The following is a 21,146-nucleotide window of genomic DNA, read 5'->3' as shown; positions in this document are numbered from 1 at the left end:
TTCGTACTAGTCAGGGGAGTTTCCTGTACATTGCTCTCTGTCTCGCTCACGTACTGATGGTAAGTAGTGTCGGTATCATGTCGCTCTGCAAACCCTCTGTCTCTACGAGCAGGAACAGAAGGTTTCGTATAGAATGGGAAGAGGAATTTATTCGCTGATCTGTCGGAGAAAATGTAATATGTTGCTTTGCTCAACGGTTCAATTAGTAGTAGTATATAGAAGCGACATTACATAACATTAGGCCTACGATTAATACACAGGCATAACAGATACTATTATTATTATTATTATTATTATTATTATTATTAATCAGCAAGTGTTACTATAATTCTTATATACGTGCCTCAATATATAGGCCTATATTTGCCTTGAATGATAAAATAATTACTGCGCTATAGGTCCATTTTAATTTATTTTTTTTAATCTCTTGATGACTATTATCACTTATTGACTAGTTATTGATTTAATAATAATAATAATAATAATAATAATAATAATAATAATAATAATATAATAATAATAATAATATATATAGAAACTGATTGGATATTTCTTGCTAGTGAGTATTAAACTCCAAGAACTGAAATCAGCCTTCAATCATCATCATCATGAAGAGAAATATGACATAAATAAATGTAAGGAACGAAATAGCTCTTTCTTTTAAGCCTTTCAACGAAGGAGAGTTTTATAAAAGCGTAATGTGGCTGAAATAATTTGTCCAGTGAAAGTTGTTAATTAATTTCGAAAAAAACTGAGCATTTCTCAACTAAATATCCAGAAGAAAATTCAGGAAATTTCTGATTGTGTTCGTTGAGGAATATATAAAAAAGCAAGAAAATTTTGGTATATTTTTTTATCGGTTCTTGAAGACAGTATAACATTACTGGTACAGCAAAGCTTGCTATTTTTATTCGCGTGATTGATGAAATCAATGTTAGTGCATGAACCATCACTGGTTGTAGTTTTCATATCATGTACCTCTCCCCCATCTCCTTACTTAGACTGTCTGTCGCGTGTAATCACTGCCATTCGAGTTTTGGTCAGCACTGATATAGGTACATTCGCCTGTCAATTAAACACCCATCCACTGTACTACGTATACATCCGCCGTTTCTACCACCATCTCACAAGTTAATAATGATACATGGGAGTTGAGCAATAATTATTCCACTTTAGTTAAATAAACTGAAACTTCGGTCCCAAAACAGTAAAACTTAATTTTAACATTAGTCAGGGGAAAAAAAATCCTCTCTGGGATGAGGCTCGAATCCACTCCCTTCCGCATGACAAGAGAGGGCGAGCCGTCTGAGCTACGATAGTCCACGCTTCTGAGCTGGGCGTGTTGATATCCCTACGAACAATATCGTATGAATCGCAATATAAAACGACCTCCAAGAGTAGGTCGATTACTTTTTTTCTGATCCTCTATCTCTGGTTTCCTTCTTACTTCCTAATAAAAAAATACTCAGACATACATCATTGCATTGCAGTATTTGGTTTCTGAATGTAAATTAAATTAAATCGTGGCAGCTACAAGATTATTAGCTGACTTTGGGAAATCTATTCGTTTAGCTATGTTTTGTGTTGCATCTTATGTACAACTTGAAGGATGTCGCTTCCTTCTAGCGCAAAACTGGCAGAGGAAAATCCAAGAGTTCCATTAGACAAAGAATATCGTAATAAAGTTTCCGAAATAGGATTATGTCTTAAGTTATTTTTTGGACTGCCATTATTATCATCAGAAGATGTGGTTAACTGTGTTACAGATGATTTAATGACAATACAATACAATGATGGGAGAGGTCAACAGTTGTTATTATCTACTAGATACTTACGCAACATCAAATTCTGGATTTGCACCAAATGTATGGGCTGAGAAATCATGATTGATTCTCCTAAGCTAAGTATGTTTGTGTTTATTAACTTGCTGGAGAACTTAGTGCCATATTAAAATTCGCAGTAACGTGCTTAGAAAAAAACCGGAGATACCTTCAGCTGAACTACAATTGGCAAATATAATAATGGGCTACTATCTCGCCTAGACGTCATGATATCATTTTCTTTTAAATGTTTCTCTACACTATTTAACTGTAATTTATATAATATTAACTTATACGACAATAAGCGGCATCCTGAACAGAATTTTTTAACCACACCTGCAGATACTGTACAGATAGTCCTGTGTCTAAGAAAATGGAAGGATAAATTTTGTGTAGCATATTTTATGAGTTGACGTTTCGCCCGTGACTTAGTTGAGTTGATCTTTGATCCGGAACTCAGTTGATGAGTATTCTAGAACTGAATTAGCTTGTCTTCTTTGACTTGGGCTGAGGTAATATATTCCTACTACAAAAAAGAGTAATGAGATTAATATTAGGTGCCAAATCCAGAGAATCGTGTGGGACCATTTAAAAAAAATGCATATATTTCCCACGGCTTGTCAATATATCTTTTCATTAATAAACTTCCTTATATGTATTCGTGAAACTTTTGTAACTAATTCAATAATTCATAGTATAAATACTCGTCAAAAATGAAACTCATACCCAATCGGCAAGTCTATCTTGCTATAAAAAATTAAGTGCGTTATATGGCAGTCAAAAATTTTAATAGTCTCCCTATGGATATAAAATATCAAACTCAAAACATAAAATTTTATAGGGCAAATTAAAGAAGTGCATAATCTATCACGTGTTTCATTCTGTACATGAATTTATGACATTATTTAAGAACGCTGCATTACTATTTCTGTCTTCTATCATGTATCAATATTAAACGCTTGTGTTCTACTAGTATATTCTAAACTCTTTGGTATATTGTAAAACCCTTCTGTGTATACTTCAACAAGATTGTAAATTAAGACTTTCTAGTACTATTAACATTTTCTGACATATTCCATATTCTAGCTGTGAAGCGATGGATGAATATCATAGAATGTAGGGGAGAGTTGGATAAAACAGGATGGTATGGTAAAACGGGATACCCGAAAGTGCTGCAAGTTACCGAATGATGCGAGGACTTTGTTCTTAGACTAGAAGGGGACATTATGCAGTGCTCACATGCAGAACGAACACGTTAATTTTTGTTGTGTAGAGAAAAGTTTAAAATCAGCTGCTTAGCTAAATTGTTTCGATTGATATTAATTGGCATATTCTGGGATGAAATTCGCAGAGTTGAAGAGTTAAGTCTCTTATATAAATAAAACATTATTAGTATTTAATTCTTTGTAAAGAAAACCGCTATAGCTTTTACCGTTTTCTTGTGACGCCATGTTTTTCTTTACAACTCCTAGTCGGACAAAACAGGATACCCTATGGTTTGGCAAAACGGGATAGTATCCCGTTTTATCCAACTTGCATTGCATATGTGGGATTTCACTTTAAATTCTGAATTGAATATGTTCTCGCTATGACAACCAACAATGACAGTGGTTAGGAAGAAGAGGATGAAGACAACGACGAATTCTCTAATTCAAAACCTGAAGAGGGATGATGAAATAAGTATATTCAATGCCAAGAATGGGCTCATCAGGCGTGCAGTAGTATAGAATCGGAAGACTGCGAATAATTCTACTGTAGCTTTTGTAAAATAATGAAAAATTCTGCTTTAGGAATATGAATCAATGTCAACAAACAGAATAGACCTTACATATAATAATTTGATATTCTTCATTTAAGCCCACATACATATTATAGTACTACTAATACATCAAAAAAAGTTTTGCATCGCCTGTGGAAGTGGTATTTACACTCCACTTCAAGAAATATCCATAAAACATTTGAAAGCTATCCTTTTAACTGTCTGAAAAACGTAAACAATGTTGAGAAACAGTAGAAGTTTATCCTAGAAACCGACTGAAAAAGTAAACAGATGTAAACAGAAGTGCAAGAAATCTCATCTCTCAGCGAATAACTCAGGGTAAAACAGTTTTATTTCATTCTAAAGAGATTGAACAATAGCAAGGCGGTCAATTATGAACTTCAAAAGTGCGAGGATTGTTTCTCTATGTCAGGAAGGACTGTCTTCAAGGGAAATAGCGAGCTGCTTAGGATTGAACCAGAGTGATGTGGTACGAACCTGGAATCGGTTCCGAAACCCAGGTATTGTCGACGACATGTCTCGTAGTGGTCGTCCACGTGCAACAAAAGAATGTGATGACCGATATCTGCGAATTATTGCCACGAGAAACGCCGAGAATACTGCTGGCATGATTAACAATGACTTTCAAACTGCGACAGGGAGATGTGTATCCAATAAAACTGTACGAAACCGATTACATGATACAAGACTGCACTCCAGACGTCCATGGCGAGGCCCAACTCTTACACCTAGGCACGTTACACCTGGGCAAGAAATCATCACCAATGGACTGTACAAAACTGGCACTAAGTTCTATTCACGGACGAATACCGAATATGCCTTGTGCCAGATAATCATCGACAACGTGTTTGAAGAGAATCAGGTAATGCTGCACGACTCAGACACCCCTACAATCAAATGCAGTAAGGTAGTGGGTCAGTGATGTTTTGGGGTGGCATTATGTGGGGTTGCGGACAAAATTGGTGTCGATCCAAGGAATGCTGAGGGCTCCGCAGTATAGGGACAACATTCTACAAGCCATTTAGGCACCGTTTAATCAGCACTTCCCAAAAGGATTCATGTTTATGGACGATAATTCCAGAATCCATCGTGAGGCTGTTATCAATGACTTTCATAATCGTGAAGGAATTGCCAGGTCTGAATGGCCCGCATGTTCTCCAGACATGAATCCAATTGAGCATGTCTGGATTCAACTAAAGAGAGCCATTCTTGCGCGCCCTGACCCCTCACGTAATCTCGAAGACCTGTGCAGAGTTGCTGTTGAAGAATGGGACAGAATGGATCAACAGTAGATAAATGTGGTCTTAGACAGTATGCCACGAAGAATCAATGCAAGAGGAAGCACTACTCTCTATTGAAGTACTCCAGCCAATACTAAATTTCCATTTGGCCATCCACACCATTGCTATAATTTTATCAACAACTGTTAAAAATAAATACATTTTCATTCCTTAGCTTTCCTTCTTTTTATCTTTTATTGACGGTCTGGTTGACAGGTGATGCAAAACACTTTTTGGTGTGTTTATTATGCATTATTATAAAAACACACATTTTTTTCAGTTCCTTAACAATATTTTCTTTATTTTAAATAAGTATCCTGTTTTACCCAACTAGTCGGCCAAAACGGGATACTTGCGCACTTTCCAAGAAAATTGTTTTCCCAGTTTAGCTATATCATTAGAAATGAAAATCAAAATGTATTATGAAAGTACATAGAATAGTGGATTCATAAGTAAAAATTGAATTGTTTCCTATCACTTCAACAGGAAATATACAAGATTCCGTGTTAAGTATCCCGTTTTGACCAACTCTCCCCTAAATAAATATAATACAATACACAGAACCAAAATTATAATAAATATATTTTATAATCGAAACGAGAATATTATTCCATGTCTCTTTAATAAGATTTCTTTAGTTTACCGCTCTTCAGAGCCTTTGGCTTAAAAAGTAATTAATGAAAAATGAACACTAATTAACTTAGTAAATTAAAATAACATTTTCAAGGTATACAGACATTCACGCTTTGCATAGTCTCTTTTCGTTCAGAGAGCAGTAGAAGGACAATCATTGTGGTCGATGGAACCTTTGAATAATATTGCCGAAAGCGTTAATTATGTTGAAGCAAGAATTTTACCCCAATTTGCTAACAGTGTTTAGTTTCTTTAAAAATACATCTCAGAGGTTAATGGTGCACTGATTTCTTTCAACAGCTTTTCCTTTCATAATGTTGAAAAGCCTGTGTGGGAAGTTTATTCCACATTGCGTACGAAGAACCTTGTAGATCATTATTGAAATGACGTTAAGGACCACTTTTCCATACCTGAGTTGGAGATCTTTAGTGGTGTTCGTCCTTTGAAAGAATCCCTTGAAAATATTTCCTTAACTTAGTGAAATACGAAGAAGATAATTGATCTGACTTAAGAGGATGTTGTAATGTAAAACACAATTGGCATATCATGTGCAGCATCTTTATCCTTGTTACTGCTTTGCCTGTGTTGCCATACAATTGCTCTTAGTTGAATGCGTTGTATGGGTGGTGTATGAAACTATTCAAATGGAGCATGGAAAGCAGTGAAATAATATCTTTTCCTCTTCGGATGTGAACACAAATTGATACAGAGGATATGAAAATTGTCCGTAATTGTTAGCATGAAGTTCTTGTTGATTGCACAAAGGAAATACGTGATAAATATATTTACTCGTGAAATGAAATCACTGTTACAATAGATGATACGCTCATTTTTCAAGACAATTGAATCTGCGAATGACTAAAACTACTAATACAGTACCATTACATACATAAATATTTAGAATACTGTTGCTATTTCTATTCAACTGCTTCTATTACTAATAATATTCTTTTAATAACATTACTAGAGCAGTTACTATGATTGCATCTTGTACTATAACATATATTAATGTTGTACTATTCTGCTTCTGTATTTCTGCATCCTGCAATGATAATATTGCTACTGGAACTAAAGATAATATTGATATTCAAATGGAATGCTGGTACGTCTATGAGAATTATTGTAGCTATTACTGTTGCTACTATAATTGTTATTATTACTCTATAACTAATGTTACAACGTACATTACTTACCATATTTATGAAATTTTACTAGCTAAAGTATTATTATTATTATTATTATTATTATTATTATTATTATTATTATTACTAGGCTCCGTATTGCAGCTACCTAAAGATTGAAGTTAAAGACACATTAGGTATTTACTACGCAGAACACAGGTAATACAACGGATAAGGATACAAACAAACATGTCATCCCTGCGTGTTCGTGGAGTACAGTCAACTCCCGACATTCTGAAGCTATACTAGTAAACACAGGCCGTGAAGTTCATTTACGTCGTGATCTTTGTAGTGACCTAATAACGTGCATTCGTAAGTTACGGAATTTGAACAAATGCGAATATCACTTAAAAAAATTTTATATTACAAGAAATTCTTTCAATAGAATATGATGACGTTACTGGTGCATGATGTAGTGCAAGATATTATTATTTTCGGATATTTTTTCGTGTTTCATTAGGATATTGCATCTCGATCATCACTGAAAACCCACTATTTTTCTATGTACTTTCTATAAATTCCCTAAAATCTAGATTGTTCAATTTATTAATTGGGATGTTGGAACTGAACATCATGGTAGGCTACACAAATCCATGACAAACGTGGAGTTAATATCTTCACAATTTTCAGATTTTGATGGTACTGGTTGTTTTGGATTACGTTCAACACATTTTCTGTGCCTTTTGGTATTGCAGTGTCTTTCAGTGCAATGTTTTTGTCACTTTTAAGTTTATTTTACACAATGTATATGTAAGTGTTGTCTATATTGGCAGTGAAAATATTAGTTAAAATATTCTCAACCATTCCCTGCAATATTAACGATTGAGCGTCTTAACTAAAGCATGTTACCTCTGCAATGAATCTTGAATCAGCCACAAAGATGTACAGTAGTTATTTCAATAATACGACTAGTAAGAGCAGTGATCGATAAGACTACTCACTATGACTGCGTCCCGATTTTGACTTTCAAGAGGAAGAGGGCAGAGGATGAGTAACTTTTGTATACGAACGTACATGTACCTGTGCTGTGACGTCACATATACTTCGAATCAGGCAACTTAATTCCAGTTTATAGGTGGCTCGAATACGGAGCCTAGATTACTACTTCTGTTACTATTTCTGTAGCTTCTACTAACGCTGTTCTCTTGGTTTTACTGTCGCTGTTCCTAGTATTCCTATTGCTGTTGGAATTAACAATAATTGTTACAACTGAAAATCAAATAAATTTGCAATTAAAGATATGTACAAGAAAGACATAAGGGCCGCTCTGATAGTTTCATTTATGAAATTCATTGGTAAAAAATAATGAAGTTATTTCATGTCTCATGTAGGCCTACAAAACGTCCCCCAGCATTAGTACTTTCATAGTTTTTTTTTTCCATCGAAAAATTCATTCCTCTCGGCACGATATTCAGTACCCCATCGGAAATTATGTACATATTTAAAATTATTCTGCTCATATACTGTTGATTTTATCGTGGCCACAATTGTTAGCATGGATTTAAAAACATACTGGATGTTAAAAAAAAAGCATTCAATATTATATAGTTGGTAGTATTCATCAAAAGAAAAAACCCTAATAAATATGAGTAAAAAATTTAATATCTTCCGAGATATGAGTACTTTTTTATTAACATTGTAGATATAGGCCTACTCAATATGATTTTAATTTACGGAAAGGAGCATTCAATATTCTGAGTGGTGCTGGTTGTAACTTTCATCAAAGCCTGGGAATAAGTGAAATAAACATGGGTCCTAAAATTAATGTCTTCCTGAGACATGAGTACTTGTTCATCAACATCATAGAGAGCACAATATATGATAGCCGTTCATTGCAACGCCACCTTCTGCCCTACATCTTAAGGAATCATACCTTGTTACACTTTTGTTTACTGTATTTCCGATATGATACTGTATAACCAATAAGAAAAAAGAAACAATCACATTAGGAGATACGCTGTTCTTAAAGTATCAATTTCAAAGCCAGTGTTTTGTACGAAGTTTAATTTTAGAAAGTATGTTTATTAAACTTTTTTTTCTTGTTTGATGTCTACTACCAACTCTCAAAATATTGAACTTTTTAACATTCTTTATATGTATAGCCATCATTGAAATTATGGACCGAACACAACACCGAAATCCTTGAACAGATCCTCTACAGTGATCTTTTATGATACTACTCTTGTGAACAGCAGGGTTTGACCTTAATATAAATATTAATTCTTCCTTAATTGAGACAATTTTAGGTGGAAATCCCATGACAAAATGGAGTAAATGTAATATATCGGTTGTCTACCCTATGTAATAAAGAACAACAATACGAACAAAACTGTACACACTTTGCACGGGATTTGAATGTTATGTTTTAGCTTTGGTGTAAATAACGTCAGATATGTAAAGAGTTTGAGAAAATGTAAATTATCAATGAGAGAGAGAATCGGAGAATTTAGACAAGTGACGAACAGACTTGAGGTGACACAGACTCAATCCTAAGAATCCTTGAAAGAACACGACAACGTTCATACTTTTTATATTTCTTCTTTGTTCTCCACTTCTTCTGATAGCTGTTGTCAACAATTTACGTAACATCTAAAAAAGGAACTTGTCGTTATATGAATATATGTTTCCAAATGCGGATATTGAAATGTGGCATTACAGATAATGTATTTTATCAATAAAAAAATTCTGTGAGAATTCGTGTAACTGACAGACAAGAATTTGTTTCCGTCAGCAAAGAGGAGTTCTAAGACACAGACAGGTTTCCTATAATCTAAAATATTCATGCCAGACAATATTTATAAAACGTGATTGAATTCTGAAATTGTATATTAGCTATTATTACGGTATGATAAAATACAGGCGTTTCTTCAGTTACTTAAGTCCCTTTTGTGGAATCTCGAACAATTGAAAGGACTAGTCTTAAGGGTATATATATATGTGAACGACGACAAATACGAGTATTATCAGAAAATGCAGGCTCTAAATTTCTAAAATTTTATAAGAAAATGAACTCACAATTGGACAAAAATTACTAGGTATCACAACAAGACTTATTAGAACTTAAATATCTGATAAAAATATAAAAAAGGTTATAATAATAATATTTTTCAAACCAGTTTTATCAATGTATGAAAAGAAAAAACAAAAAAATTCTGAAGTTACATCATTTGGTAACCATAACATTGTTATGGTCTCTCTGACATCTTTAATATTTTTCCTGCATGTAATAAACACTTATTTCTGAAAAGTAGACTACTCTCAGACATGTAGAGTTGTTTATTTTATTACAATTAATTTCTTATTCGTCCTATATAAAATATATTAAAATTTACATAATGTTTTGTGACCAAATTCTTCTATTTTCAAAGAAAAGGGCATTATTGTAGTCTACCTCTTGCATAAATGCACGTTAAATAAGTGTACAAAATTTCAGAATTCTATCTCTACTGGTTGTGGAGTTATGAAGTAATATCTGTGAAAATTTTCAAATTTTGAAAAATTTGATTTAAAGTAAAAAGTGAATTGTAAAAAAATATTATTAGTAGCCTTTTTATACTTTTATCAGATATTTAAGTTCTAATAAGTCGTGTTGTGGTACCTTGTAATTTTTGTCCAATTGTGAATTCATTTCCTTATAAAATGTTTAGAAATTTAGAGCCTGCATTTTCTGATAATATTTGTGGTTGCTCACGTACATAATACCCTTAAGCTATTTAAACCTGACTTTGAAGTTCTTTATTATTTTTTATTTATTTGTTTGTTTTTTTTAATTACTACAGTGAAATATGATGTGTAAAGAGTTTCACACTTGAAGTTGTGTAACACTGTGAACTGGCATGTTGCATTAATGGAACAATGAGCCAGAGAGGGTACTGTGGTATTCCTTTCACATTTTCCATTAGTGAGAGAAAAAAATGAGACCACACAAGAATACTCTAGTTGTGAGTTACCTTTATTGTGAAAGATAACATACTGCAAACTGATTTACAGAATTATTTGAGAAATATTTAACAATATATAACAATATTTGTTAATGATGGAAAAACACAAAACATTTGGCAAGAAGTGAGATACTTCATTTAGAGCACTTCATAAATGAATTCTTTTTACACTAACCATATCGAGATTGTGTTTAAAACTTTACAATAAGATGCCTTTCGTTATCATATTATCTTATTTCAATTGTAACTCTCTTGTCGACAGCTTTCACTTCCTTGTTAGTCATTGGCCGTCCGATTGAGCGATGTCTTTATCTCTGTAGATATGTGAGAGTTATTTGTGTAGTAAATGCCAGGAAATGCAGGTTACCATTGTCATTGTTGTGAGTCCACATATAGAGGAGCCTTGCATTGTTGACAGAAACATTTATGTGGAATATAATAAGCTGCCAATACCATTTTTATTTATTCTCATTTTTACTTTGATGCTCATGTTTCTTTAGCTCTTCATCAATAAGATCGAAGTAAAAATTTATCAAAGAAAAAATTATACTTCTCGTTAGTAGGCAGTACCTTTGTCAAGACCATAACTATACTACCTCTAAAACCAAGGCTAGGATTTGTGTTCCCAGTGCTCGCTCCTTGTTAAGGAATGTCATGAACAAGTTATCGTAATCGACAACACAAAGACCAAACTTTGTATCCAAACCTAATTGGTTTCCCATGTAAGTGTTGCTTGATGCCATGTCGCCCATAGTATGGTATCATGGTTTCATCAATGACTAGGTTTATATCCCCATGATAGTATTTCAACCACCTTATATTTAGAGCTTCCCAGAGGGAAATACTTTAGTAAATTTATTATTCTTCTCTAGTTCACTGTTGTCGCATGTAAGTGTATCATTATTTGAATAAAACGGTTTCTAAACATTGCATCAGATATAAGCTGCGTTGTAGGTGTCTGAACTTTGTTCCCAATACATTTTTAATCTAAACAGTAACCCTACACTAGCAAGATTCCAAGGAAAACTTTTAGTTCCTCTACGCTAGTATTCAAGTTTGGCACTCCTTTCTTTGAAAGCATAAATATTATTCTTCTGACAAATCATTTCTAAAACTTCCTGATCAAAAAAAAAACAAACAAACAAACAAACAAGTTCAAAAAGCTCAGTCGGTTCATATTCTTTTTCTACAAGACATGTTTCAAATTACATTCTTTTATTTCTTTGGGGCTGTTAAGTCAGCCTTTACCCAATCTCTTTGAATATTGAGCCTCTTCTTTTTCAGGAAGTAAGTTTGTTTGTGAAATCTACATTCATATTGTTACAATTTTGAACTACGTTTGTTCCAACCACATCATCACTAACTACAGTTAAAGCAGTTCTAGGAAGAAGTTGTTTTCTAGAACGTATGTGAACACTTTCATCTTTATCATCACTGAGAAGTGGTCTATTTGTCAAGTGTGGATTGGTATTACAGCAGCTTCCAATTACTTCCGTTCTTATCACACCATCCCTTACTACCGTCCAAGCTGCCTCAGCTGTGGCAAGAAGTTGATTTTTGTAAAGCCGGTCAACGCTCACTTCATCTTCATCGCCACTCCCTTCTTCAGAACAATGAGATAAAATTATTACAATGATGTTAGCAGCTAAAAGTCATCATTTTCCGAAAAAAATATATAAATCAGTAATATTAGGCCTACTTCCAGTAGATAGAATTTTCACGGGACCCATTCGTACCTGATGTTCCATTATTGGATTATTGAAAACTAACCTCAAGTTGCAATGGTTATGCTCATAAATAAAATATTGCTTCATATGTTAAATGTGCATTTTTATAGCAATAAATTATTAGAAAAATATAACGTATTTTAGATAATACAACATAAGTTATTACTTACCCTTACGTATGTGTTATTTTGTCACGAAAACCGTCCACAAAACGTGAGCAGGAAAGTAAGGTGACCATAATTTTGGAAGATAATACCGAGACACAGGACATGATTAATAAATGCATCTGTAATTACTGCACGCTGATTTAAAGAGAACAAAATTAACAAAAATGAATGAATGACTCACCGTTTGACCGTTTGTGTACACCAGCACCATTATTGAGATGAGCTCAAGAAGACCTGGCCGGGAGGTGTCTAGGAATTCTCATCAGCTAAGATGTCGTCATTATACCTTATTGTCACCGATTACATTTTAGTCCCAGTAATGTCATTAATTTCAGGGTGCCATTCTTTGAGGTATTCCAAACAAAGAGTTTTCATGCTATTTTTCTCGTTTTTACTTTTTGTGTTACATTTGTTGGAATCAATTTTGTTTGTTTTAAATACCTCAAAGAATGATGCATTGAAATTAATTACATTATTTACGGTTCACTCTGCATTTGCATATATATTAGTACATTGTTGCCTTATTTCTTAATATTATTTAGATAATTTACTTCCGTTCCAAGTAAGGCACAATTTTTAATCTATTTTTCCCCCATAACACAGTTTAAAAAAACATTGTAGTTCCAAAGTATTTAACGAAGTTAAGGTGTTTAAATGCATGAAGTTGCTTGCCGTAAGAAGCGTGTAGGCAAGATATTTTTAATAATTCTGTATTTTAGATCTACTATTTACCATATTAATCTCACTATGAATTAAGTGTGGTTAACTCCTCCTGAATATGTTCACTTGAGTGGAAATGTGTAAGAATAATAATTGTAATTATCTCTGCAGGAATCACATTCCTGGTTATGCTTTGAGTGACGCGCTGTAACAGTGAAAGTGCTTTATAATAGGGGCATCACGGGTTCAATACTGCACTGTCATTATGTGCTTGTATAGAACTGTCTTCACAATTCCTGACGTGACAATGTACTGTCCGGGCTGGGCTGGCATCATCATCTGTTATCATTACCGTTATGTCATCTCATTACTTCACTTCTCCGAAATGGGACATACAATCCACTCAGGATTCCCGTACTGACTCCATTCACCTCTTCGCCTTCCGTTTCGCTTCGATTGCGTTTTTATGCCCATTAGGCTGGATAAAGTACACTTTTTCCTACAATAAAATGTATGACATATAGGCCTACATTATTTACTACGGAGTAGACTAAATCGATAGAGAAGTAAATGCACAAAATGTCCCATTTATCATGCACTCCCCTAAAAGAAATTGTATTAATTTTATTTCAAACAAAGTTCCTTTAAGCACAATGGGGAATTAATGTTAAGGATACATCTTTCTTGTAACTCTGCTCATTAATGACTAGAGACGAGAACTTTATGCACTATAAAATCCCAAAATATGCATGCATTCATGCACTATCAAATTATGAAACATGCACGACCAAGCGAAAAATACATTAAAATATGCACTTTCATTTGTGTTCCAAATGTATTATTTCACTTCACCTTTTTTTGCACAGTTAACAACTAACAAGATTTCTAAATTTAGTTCTGTCAGGTTTCTGCGCTGGTCAGTCAATATGTTTTTGTAGGCAGAGAATGAACTCTCTACATTACAAGAAGTTATGAGTGCAAACTTGAATGAATCTTTTTCTGTTATTCAGTATTTTTTCCTTCTTCAATCCTGATTCCCGAAGCTAAAATAAGGGACATAAAAATCTAGAAGCTGAGGTGTTCAGTCAAAACCATTAAAACATGCATTTATACTGAATATAATGTACAGTGAGTAATAAAAATTATCGGACATCCATCAACTAACAATTGAATGACATATACTTACATATATATATATATATATATATATATATATATAAGCTTTTCTTATTTTTTCCCTAAAAGTATCCCATTTCATATAAACATTTTCAACATAACAATTCCAATTAATTATTTGTCTTTTAATTATTAAAACATAAAGGAAAACATTTGACTTCTAATACTAAAAAAAATATTCGGACACTTTTTGAAAACAAAGAATACTATTCCAACTCATCATTATTAGTACCTTGTAGGACCATCCTTCTGTTTAATAACCTCTTTCGGACGGTGTGGCATGCTATGTATTAATTTTTTTGTTATGTCTATAGGAATTTTCTCCCATTCTTCTTGAAGTCTTGCTTTCAGCTCTTCTTTAAAAGAAATAGGCCTTTATCGAATCTCCTGTCAAGTTCTTTCTATAAATATTCAATAGAGTTCAAATCCGCCGATTGTGGAGAAAGAAGAAGCACTTTAGGTCATTTGTAGAGCAGATATTCTTGTAAAATATAGGAGTTATGCTTGGGATCGTTGTCCTGGTAAAACATAAACTCCTTTTCAATCCAAAGCTTTTCTGCACTTTGTACTAAATAGTGTTGCGAGAGTGTAGGTAGTCTTCCTTCTTCGTGATATCCTCGATGATCACCAAATCACCAACCCCAGAAGCTGACATGCACCCCCATATCATCACATTTCCTCCACCGTGTTTAATAGTAGCTCGCAAATTCTTGGTTTTCATTTCCTCCTTAGGCTTTCTCCAGACCATTTGTCTACCATCGCTGCCAAAAGCATTGAATTTGCTCTCATCAGAAAAAAGAGCCTATTATCACCTATCTTCCCATTTATTTTCATATTCCTTAGCAAACTGAAGTCGTTTACGTCTGTTTCTTTCACAAACATAAGGCTTTTTTCGTGCTATTCTTCCGTTGTAGCCCCGTTTATGTATTGCCCTTCTAATTGTTTGTTCCCGATTCAATTTCAGAAACTAACTTCGGGGCACTTATACTAGAATTATTTTTTATCTGTCTGATAATAAGAGATTATTTTCTGTCTGTGAGGACTTTTCGGCGACCTATTTATTTTCTCAGTTCTAATCTGTCCTCGTTTTTATATCTGAGAATTATGTCAGACACTGTACTTCCCTTCATCTGCAATGTTTCGAATTGTTTTCCCTTTCTCGTGATGGAATACCACTAATTGCCTCTGATTAAATATTGTTTGCTTACCTTTACGCCCCATTTTGTCTTGTGGCTTGCTGAAACGACGGCACAAGTAAGACTAAATAGGCTCACATGTTATTGAAACTCGGTACCTCCACCTACTGTGTAATGTAAGTGATCAACAAGGGTGTACAATATAGTACCAATAGGACTGTCTGAATATTTTTATTACGCAGTAAATTGTTTTTTTTTTTATTTTTATATAAATATGTTAACATTACCATTTTATTAGCAAGCTCGTTTTATGTCCATGTTATGCAAATTGGTTTATTTGACGTAACCGCAAGCGCAATTTCTGCGTTTTTGCAAATATGTGTTTAGTAACATACACATAAACATTTGGAATATTGTGTCCGAATATTTTTGTTATTCACTGTATATTATATGCATTAATAAGCTAAAAATTGCTTAAATATGCTTTACTCATGTTTTTATCCCCAAAAAGGCCGAAACATACAAATATGCAAGAAAAAAGGTACACATATTTGGATCCGGAAAGTAATGAATTGGATAAGTACCTACTAAGTTTGAGCTATGTCCTATGTTCCTAGAAAACAATGCATTTGCATAGAATTCTCGTCTCTATTAATGACATATGAGTAATAATTTCTGTTCTAGTTGCACCATGTACATTCCATTAAATTAATAATTTAACTTCCAAGTTTTTTCAATAATGTATCATAATTAAAGGTAGGAATTTATACCACAACATGAATGACGTGAAGCCTGAGGTATGGCCAAGTTACAACTGAAATGTGTATCGCAGCAATTGAATGGGGATACGTTTCTTGTGCATAAAGCAGAGTCGTGCATAAAGGCCCAGTCCACGATCTGCTTTATCACTGCAGCCCAATGGCACTAAACAGTGTCGCAATGAACTAGCCCGTGACGTCACCCTGCATCACCGCACGGGTATATAGCGGCGGACTGCTTGTAAGTCGCAAATTGAAAGGACAGGGACCTCTCAAATTGCAGCTTAGATTTCACGGCGCTTCTTCCGACGGCCTTCACCTGCTTTGTCATCGAACAACAGATGACGGCGTCTTGCCATCCTAACGGCAAACACCAGCCAACTCCTCCTCGCCCCGTTCCATGATCAATTGATCAATCTCAGCCCCCCTCGCGTATGTGGTACCTAAGAGGTTACGTCCAATTTCGGCTTCCCCTTCAAAATTTTCTAGAGCTCCTTCAGGGGAGCAGCGTAACCCGGAGTGAGACTAGTGGCCAACAGGCTTGGAGCTCACATATTTAGTTTTGTACAGCCCCCAACACCTTGCAAGGACGCGTTTTGCGTACCTTTTAAATTTTCCTCCCAAGTCTCCATCGATTTTTCGATTTTTTCGATGGAGCGGTTTAGTGCGGTGGACTTAAGCATGAGACCAAGTTTCCGCTTCTATCAGTTACTTATGAATTGAGTTGGCGCGGGTTTGTGCTTGTGCATGGGTGGGCAACTCGTGCTCTCATAGTGTCAACACAATCTCAATAGAACGGACTCTGTACTAACTGTCGTGTCTGTATGCGGTTCTTGCAACAAACAAGTTCACTGTCGTCTGCAGTAAGTGGCGGCTCGTTTTAAGTGGAAAACAATATAATCCCCAGATGATTTCTTTTTAGTGATGAGTCGAAAGAGAAAGATTGTTTAATTAAAAAGGGAGGTAATACTTGTATTATGTTCTATTACACTTACTTACGCATGACACTTTATGTTACAAATAAACACAGTGAAGGTTTTAGTATAGAAATAGTCTTGATCTACTTGAGAACAGCTAAAGTTAAAAATGGGATATCAATAAGGTGAGACTGATATCAAAATATATTGTTAGCACTTTGTGCGTGCGAGTTACAATATTGCACGAAATATGAACGACTAGCTAAGAGCATTTATGGATAAATTTAAAATATGGCAGTATCATGTAGAACATAGACAACTTCACTTTCTTTCACTACAAATATCTTGAAGAGTAATAAGAAAATCTTCTTATTAAATGTAAGACCCTACTTTAAGACTTCCAGCTGTAACGGCTGGGGGGATCATCGTGCTAACCACACGATACCTCCATTCTGGTTGGATGATCGTCCACCTCTGCTTCGGCATGTGGGCGTGAGGCCAGGAGCCGGCTGGTCGGTCTAGGCCCTTCACGGGCTGTAGAGCCACGGATTATTATTATTACTTCAAGACTTACAGCAGAATTCAGTGGTAAGTTTGGAGAGTCCGTGACAATTGACAAGGAATCGAGATTTTTCTGAAATCCTTTTGGCTTACAGCCGATAGAAGATCCTGAAAGTTTATAGCTTGAATTGATAAATCTACAGAACAGCACGCCACTCAGATTCCAGCGAAATCAGGAATCGAACTGTTCGTAATGCTGCCTAAATCAGAATTTCCAAATAATATATATTCTTTTCTTCAATATATACTGCAGGTGCTTGAGGCAGAGTTTAATACAAGAAAGAAGTGTAAAAACTCTCAATGTACAGAAAGAGCTCAGAAGTAAGTATATTTCATTGGCCGTGACATGTAAAAAATACTTCCTTGAATTTGTGATTGTTTGCGAATACAGACTATTATCTTTCTGAGAACAGAAGAATAATCTTTAATGTATAAAGACTTGTAAATTCTCGCGTTTCATGTTTCAAATGAGACATATAATAAGAAATATTAACAAATAGTGTAATAATAAATAAGTGTTACAACTATACGTGTATTTATTCTATCTTCAAAAGGTTGTATTCAGTTTGTGCTTCCAGTACTAAACTAATTTACAAAGCTAGGAAATAATGTAATTTTGTTATGTGTGTTTAGGTACAGTCTGCCTAAAATTACTATAATTATTGTACCATACATCATTGTGAAATTCAAATCATGGATTAGATATCACGACCACCTGCATGAGCCGCCAGAGCGCCCCGTGGCAGTGAACTACTTTTTTAGCGAAACAACAAATAACTTGTAACTCCTGCGGCTGGGTCCGTCTGTCATTTTCTCTTTCAAGGTTTTTTTTAGCACTTTGTGAGCACGAATTGCCCATCCATGTGCTTGTGTGTACGGTTCGATCAACGATCAGCTATTGTTTCAAGCGTTTTCGTTTTTGATTTGCTTTTCAAGATAAGTCCAAATAATGGTGCATCGCAAAGAAAGTACAGTCTCTGTGAGACTGCTATTTCACTATCAAAATTCTTTGACAAAAAGAATATTATGATAAAATATTTCATCAAAGATATTTGATAAAAGATAGGATTTGGGGTATATTACACCACATATAATCTTTTAAAATATTTTAAAAGATTTTATCAAAAATAATCTAAAATTAGGAACAAATCTGTCCTAGCACTTGTTCCACAACAATGAATATGTGTTCCGTGGATTTGTTGATGCTGATATTTACGCCTTAAGTTTATGATTTGTTTATACTAATAATTACGCGTTAAGTTCACAACGCCATGAATAAAGAAGAGTATTATGTTTTTTTTAGCTAAAATTAGTTCAATTATTACAATATGCATGTTACTGAGAAAGAAACGCCTTTGGGTTAAACTCCTGATCACAATACAAATATGTGGTCAGGGGTTAAACCGTGGATTGCAAAACGTGATAAGAGAGGTATACATCAGAACTTACTGAAAGAGCTACAATGAGAGGACTTGAAAAGTTATACAAATTATTATAAAATATTACATACTTACTTACAAAAGGCTTTTAACGCACCCGCAGGTTCATTGCCGCCCTACATAACCCCGCCATCGGTCCCTATCCTGTGCAACATTAATCGAGTCTCTATCATCATATCCCACCTCCTTCAAATCCATTTTAATATTATCTTCCCATCTAAGTCTCGGCCTTCCCAAAGGTCTTTTTGCCTTCGGCCTTCCAACTAACACTCTATATGCATATCTGGATTCGGCCATATAATATTAATACTATATTATAAACATTATTTATTTACATTTCATTTCCTTCATACTTCGAAATCAGAATTTTTGTGGTAGCAACAGTCCAGTTATATTTGCGTTCTGCCGTATTTATTTCACTGTATAGAAATCTTTTATCAAAGATAACAAGCTGAACTTACATTTTTTAAAAGATCTTTTATGAAAGAAATGTTTATAAAAGAAAATCCATTACACTGTCATATATTTTATAAAACATCTTTGTCAAAGAACTTTGATAGTGTAATAGCAGCCCGGAAGACCTTCATCCCAGATACCGGCTTTGAAAGCATACGTGTTAAAACACAGTCTGTCTAAGGAAAAAGTAGTAAACGAGAAAATCGCTGCTAGAGAGTTTAAAAACAACAGAGTCGGATGGAAATTAAAGAAGTACCATAGAGACAGTTTTTAAATCAGTGTTTGACAGCAGTGGAAAATAATTTAATTTTGTAATGTGGCCGGTATGCAAGTAACTCTATGCTCATGCCACACGCCAAGCGAAAGCACAACCGATGTGTGCAAGCAGGAAAGCAGTAGAATGCGATCAACTGGTGCAGCGCTGCGGGCTTGGGCTTGGAAGCCCAGTGCACTGGGCTAGGAAGCGGCCGCGTCAAGCAGTGTTGGTCTTGGGTGAGCTGGGCTGCGAATGCATTAGGACTCGCAGTGCTGAGCTGTGGGACAGTCTGCACGACTCTGGCATGGAGTACAGCGTTGTACTCCGGCAGTTGAGGGGTTCGCTGCAAGAGGGAGTTATGTCACATTGACCATAACGTGAGAAAAGTGTGTTACGAAAAGGGTTGTATCCTAAAATTAGTCAGAATGCTCTGGCATTGGCTCGTGCACTGCCACATCTATTTGGTTTAGGGAAATGAGCAACAGATCCTAGGAAATGCCTAAAAACTTGAAATTTCACTGATCAGAATTTTTTCGCATAGCTCCTCTTGCAGCGGACCTCTCAATTAGTTTGTTTACATTGCACTGTGATTCGTTGGTTGGTTAACCACATAAAACTACACCCTCATCTTGCCTATACGACGGAAGAGATCCCCATGTAACTTACGTACATTGCTAGCTATGCTCACTGTCTCTTTCAACAACAAGCATTCTCTGCATACCTGACCTTGTAGTCTCTGCGGGTAAATTTCTATCTTTAATCGTAATGTAATACCATTCCAATAGATAAAAAAACAGAGGGGTGTAAAAGAATATGGAACACACAGTGATGTATTTACTGCAAGTTCGAAGTAAGGCGACACAATAAAGCATTGCAATAGTGTACCGTTATTGAGCCTCATATCATAAAGAGTACCCTAAATGGCACTCCATGTGCTAAATTCTTAAGAAACGTTCTTCCTGATATTTGGAGGTCATATCTTTTTTTTTAGTAGGTTATTTTACGACGCTTTATCAACAGCTTAGGTTATTTAGCGTCTGAATGAGATGAAGGTGATAATGCCGGTGAAATGAGTCCGGGGTCCAGCACCGAAAGTTACCCAGCATTTGCTCATCTTGGGTTGAGGGAAAATCCCGGAAAAAACCTCAACCAGGTAAGTTGCCCCGACCGGGAATCGAACCCGGGCCACCTGGTTTCGCGGCCAGACGCGCTGACCGTTATTCCACAGGTGTGGACGGCCATATCTTTGAGGAACGGA

This window comes from Periplaneta americana, chromosome 4 (assembly GCF_040183065.1).
Source record: "Periplaneta americana isolate PAMFEO1 chromosome 4, P.americana_PAMFEO1_priV1, whole genome shotgun sequence".
NCBI lineage: Eukaryota > Metazoa > Arthropoda > Insecta > Blattodea > Blattidae > Periplaneta > Periplaneta americana.
Note: the sequence above shows the minus strand (reverse complement) of the source record.